Source organism: Danio rerio, chromosome 9, assembly GCF_052040795.2.
Source record: "Danio rerio strain M-AB ecotype USA chromosome 9, GRCz13ab, whole genome shotgun sequence".
In the NCBI taxonomy this organism is placed as follows: Eukaryota; Metazoa; Chordata; class Actinopteri; order Cypriniformes; family Danionidae; genus Danio; species Danio rerio.
The window spans coordinates 53,918,905-53,924,755 of NC_141029.1; positions in this window are offsets into that span (position 1 = coordinate 53,918,905).

Here is a 5,851-nt window from a genome sequence, read left to right on the forward strand (position 1 = left end):
CGTCTTGCTTTCAGTTTCAGGCTTAGGCGCATTTTGCACTCACACACAAGCGTACCGCGCCAAAGCCCAAGGGAACCGCGCCTGAGCCTGATTCAGCGCACTCACACTTCTCAAACGATAGCATAGTGTGAGTGCGCCCTTATTCTGCCATGCAGAAGTGCGCACGTTTTTACGATAGTCCTGTGGGAGAAATGACTAGGAATAATTAACAGCAGAAACGGTCAAACTACTCACTCCACAAACAAGTGTTTGCATGAGTATACAGAGAAAGAAGAATAATATACTAAGAAAATATCAGTTTGCAACATCAAGCAGCCGAACGGGCTGTTTTTAACATCTAAAAGTGAATGAAAGTGAAAGAGACCGGACGTCCCGAGCTAAAGATAATCAAATGGCTGCACCTGCTCGTACTTGAAGAATAAGGTCAATAAAACTGACATATTTTTAGGGTTACAAAAATTAAATATCATATTTCTTTGTTATTGTTTTGTTGTTTTTTTTTCTACATATTATATCATTTTTAAAAATTACATCCCATATTTTTAATATGGTCTCAAACACGTTATAATGATGTTTTTTTAAGCTTTTTGGCAAAGCGAGATGATGGAAAGAAATAAAAACATGGACATTTCTGTGGTTCATTCATTCATTCATTTATTTTCTTGTCGGCTTAGTCCCTTTATTAATCCGGGGATGCCACAGCGGAATGAACTGCCAACTTATCCAGCAAGTTTTTACGCAGCGGATGACCTTCCAGGTGCAACCCATCTCTGGGAAACATCCACACACACACACTCATACACTACGGACAATTTAGCCTACCCAATTCACCTGTACCGCATGTCTTTGGACTGTGGGGGAAACTGAAGCACTCGGAGGAAACCCACGCGAAAGCAGGGACAACATGCAAACTCCACACAGAAACGCCAACTGAGCCAAGGTTCGACCCAGTGACCTTCTTGCTGTGAGGCGACAGCACTACCTACTGCGCCTGTTTTCTGTGGTTCAGTGCAAAATAATTAGCGTGTAGATGCTGTCCATATTGAATTTAAACAAGAGATATTAAATATAAAGAGATAAAACATCTGGCTGTATTCTCATCTGCATGAATATTTTTATATGGCCTCAGACACATTATAATGATATTTTTGTAAGCTTTTTGGCAAAACGAGATGATGACAATTATTTTCCACAGAACCACAGAAATGTCAATCCTTTTATTTCTGAGAACACGGTCAGATGTTATTTTTCTTAATCTCCACCAGCAGGTGTCAGTGTCTCAGCTGAAATGCTTTTATTATATAAACTCACCGGCCATTTTATTAGGTACACTTGTGCAACAATCACATGGCAGCAACTCAATGCATTTAGGCATGGAGACATGGTCAAGACGATCTGCTGCAGTTCAAACCGAGCATCAGAATGGAGAAGAAAGAGGATTTAAGTGACTTTGCATGGTTGTTGGTGCTAGATGACCTGGTCTAAGTATTTCAGAAACTGCTGATCTACTGAGATTTTCACGCATCTCTAGGGTTTACAGAGAATGATCTGAAAAAGAGAAAATATCCAGTGAGCGGCAGATCTGTGAGCGCAAATGCCTTGTTGATGCCAGAGAATGGCCAGACTGGTTCCAGCTGATAGAAAAGCAACAGCAACTCAAATAAGCACTCGTTACAACCGAGGTCTGCAGAAGAGCATCTCTGAACACACAACACGTCCAACCTTGAGGCGGATGGGCTACTGCAGCAGAAGACCACACCGGGTGCCACTCCTGTCAGCTAAGAACAGGAAACTGAGGCTACAATTCACACAGACTCACCAAAACTGGACAATAGAAGATTGGAGAAACGTTGCCTGCTCTGATGAGTCTCCATTTCTGCTGCCACATTCAGATGGTCGGGTTAGAAGTTGGTGTCAACAACATGAAAGCATGGATCCATCCTGCCTTGTATCAACTGTTCAGGCTGGTGCTGGTGGTGTAATGGTGTGGAGGAGATTTTCTTGGCACACTTTGGGTCCATTAGTAACAATTGAGCATCATGTCAACGCCACAGCCTACCTGAGTATTGTTGCTGACCATGTCCATCCCTTTATGACCACAGTGTACTCATCTTCTGATGGCTACTTCCAGCAGGATAACACTTCATGACATAAAGCGTGAATCATCTCACACTGGTTTCTTGAACATGACAATGAGTTCACTGTACTCAAATGGCCTCAACAGTCACCAGACTTTAATCCTATAAAGCATCTTTGGGATGTGGTGGAACAGGAGATTGACATCATGGATGTGCAGCCGACAAATCTGCAGCAACTGTGTGATGCTATCATGCCAATATGGAGCAAAATCTCTGAGGAATATTTCCAATATCTTGTTGAATCTGTGCCATGAAGGATTAAGGCAGTTCTGAAGGCAAAACTGGGTCCAACCACTAGTAAGGTGTACCTAATAAAGTGGCCGGTAAGTGTCTACTGTACACACACACACACACACACAACATTCCCTAGACACTATCAAAGCTATCGTGCTAAGATGTGTTCATTTAATGTGCAGATACTAGACTTATTATAAAATCAAAAGAATGAGCACTTCCTAAATAATGGTGAGAATATATTAAGAGTTATTAAGTGTCCTAAGGCAGAAGATGAGTCTAATGAAAAACATATTAATCATTCGGCAGATAAGAGAAATTGATTTAACTATTTTACAAAAATTCATCTAATCATAACACTGAACGTGAAAGAAACGATGTCCTTATATCGAGGTTTACCCCAAAACCCCTGTTGTTTTAATGAAAAATGTAAAGCTACAAATCTTATAAATATTTAAGTATTGCAGATCTGTATTTGACATCTTGTGAATGTCTTTTATTATTATTATTTGTTTATTTATTTTCATTATTTTTTTACTTTTGTAGTTTATTTGTTTGTTTTATTTTTATATTTGTCTTCTGTTTTTGTTGCCTGCATTTTTGTCCTTATTGCTAACAAATTCTTAATAATGAGATATTTATTTATTGATTTATTTTGGCTTCGTCCTTGATATAATGCAAGTCTTCCTGCTATGGTCAGTACAAGAGACGCTAATGTCTATAAAGAGCAATACTGCTGTGAACTGTGCCTTTAATGAGTCCTGCTGGGAAATATGAGTTTGAATAATAATCGTGAATAACTGTGATGGAATCTTTGATCTCTCTCAGCCTCTATAATGTGCTGTTTGATGAGGAACATTCAGTAAATGTAGACTACAGTTTGACAAGCGCTGAATTCATAAATGCGGCAATGGCGACATCTACAGGACCTGTTTGAGACACACAACAAATATTCAACTTGGACTGATTACTTTTTTCTGAGCAAAAAAAACAACAATAAAATAGAAAAACTCATATCGTAGATATCATTATAATATATGATATGCTATAATTTATATTTGTCATGATTTCCAGAAGGCCTTTACTAAAATATCATTTAACAAAACAAGTAAATGATTATCAAATGAGATTATCAAATGAGAATCATTTGATGACACACATAATAGAATCACAATTTGATCAATTTTTATTTTATTTTAATATGTACAGCTCAAAATGGCTTGAGTGTGTTATTTTTTAACACTAATATTTTGTCTTTTAATATTCTTTATATTTGAAGAAATATGTTTGTTTATTTTTCTTTATTCTGATATGAGGAGTATTTTGAGATCTGGTTGTGTGTTTTTCTATTGCTGTCAGGGTCCTTTTTTCTTTGAAGGATTGTTTTTATAAATTATAATAAATTATTAATTTTATATATATATATATATATATATATATATATATATATATATATATATATATATATATATATATATATATATACATATATATATATATATATACATATATATATATACATATATATACATATATATATATATATATATATATATATATATATATATATATATATATATATATACATATATATATACATATATATATATACATACATATATATATACATACATATATATATATATATATATATATATATATATATATATATATATATACACACATATATATATATATATACACACATATATATATATATACATATATATATATATATACATATATATATATATATATATATATATATATACATATATATATATATATATATATATATATATATATATATATATACATATATATATATATATATATATATATATATATATATATATATATATATATATATATATATATTAGGTACACCTTACTAGTATCGGGTTGGACCCTTTTTTTAAAGCATGATAGCATCACGTAGAGATAAATGCTGCTGTATATAGTGGAAATACAGTATTTTGCTGTACTTGATTTACAGTAAGTTACAGTGAGTTACTGTACATTCTACTGGAAATTATTAACAGTGCAGCTATAAAACTGTTTTTACACCTCAACAGTTATTGGAACACTGTATTTTTATTTACAGTATTGTAAATTTTCACTGCAAAATATACAGTGTTTTTCACAATGCAACTTTAAAATACATTAACATACCATATAACTTTCTTACAGTAAAATTGAGTTGATATTGAATTTAAATAGTGTCACTTATAAAACTTCATTCATTCATTTTCTTGTCGGCTTAGTCCCTTTATTAATCCGGGGTCGCCACAGCAGAATGAACCACCAACTTATCCAGCAAGTTTTTACGCAGCGGATGGCCTTTCCAGCCGCAACCCATCTCTGGGAAACATCCACACACACACATTCACACACACACTCATACACTACGGACAATTTAGCCTACCCAATTCACCTGTACCGCTTGTCTTTGGACTGTGGGGGAAACCGGAGCACCCGGAGGAAACCCACACGAAGGCAGGGAGAACATGCAAACTCCACACAGAAACGCCAACTGAGCCGAGGTTCGAACCAGCGACCTTCTTTTGCTGTGAGGTGACAGCACTACCTACTGCGCCACTGCCTCGCCACTTATAAAAAATTACCAGTGCAAAATAGATTAATTCATTCATTCATTTTCTTTTCGGCTTAGTCCCTTTATTAATCTGGGGTCGCCACAGCGGAATGAACCGCCAACTTATCCAGCATATGTTTTACGCAGCGGATGCCCTTTCAGCTGCAACCCATCATGGGGAAACACTCATACAGTCTCATTCACACCCTGAGGAAACCCACGGCATTTGTCAATTGATAATGTTTCTGTAATTTTAAAGTAAATTTTATAAATCTTACTTAGTTTTTAGTTAGTTCAAAAAATGAAAAAGAAAGTGAAATTGTGTGTATGGATTTTCTTTTTTTAGTCTGTGGGCAGAGGATGCCCTTCCAGCTGCAACCGATCACTGGGAAACACCCACACACACTCAATTACACACATACACTACGGACAATTTTATCTTACCAAATTGTTAATTTAACCAATGTTAATTGTAGAAGAAAATTTTAGATGGTTGGAAACCAGCCTGAAAATGGCCAAAACCCCTCTAAAACCAGACTGGTCAACCAGCTAAAACCAGCCGACCAGACCAGGCTGGTTGAAGCTGGATTTTTCAGCAGGGTTGTATTGTATTTTTACAGTGAAATTGATTTGCATGTGCTACATGAGGATCCACGCGTTGTTATCTGTTTATTTATGCATTTTGTTATACTGTCTATACTTTTGCTTATTTTATTTATGACTCCTAATTTATCTTCTGTATTGTCTGTTTCTGTACTTTAACTCGTTTATTTGCTTTGGCGATGCTGTCAAATTGTAGTAATGATGAAAATAAAACTTTATTGCTGACGCTGTGTGCGTGCGCGTGGACGTTTGTGTATGTGTGTGTGTGACGCGTTTTGCAGCC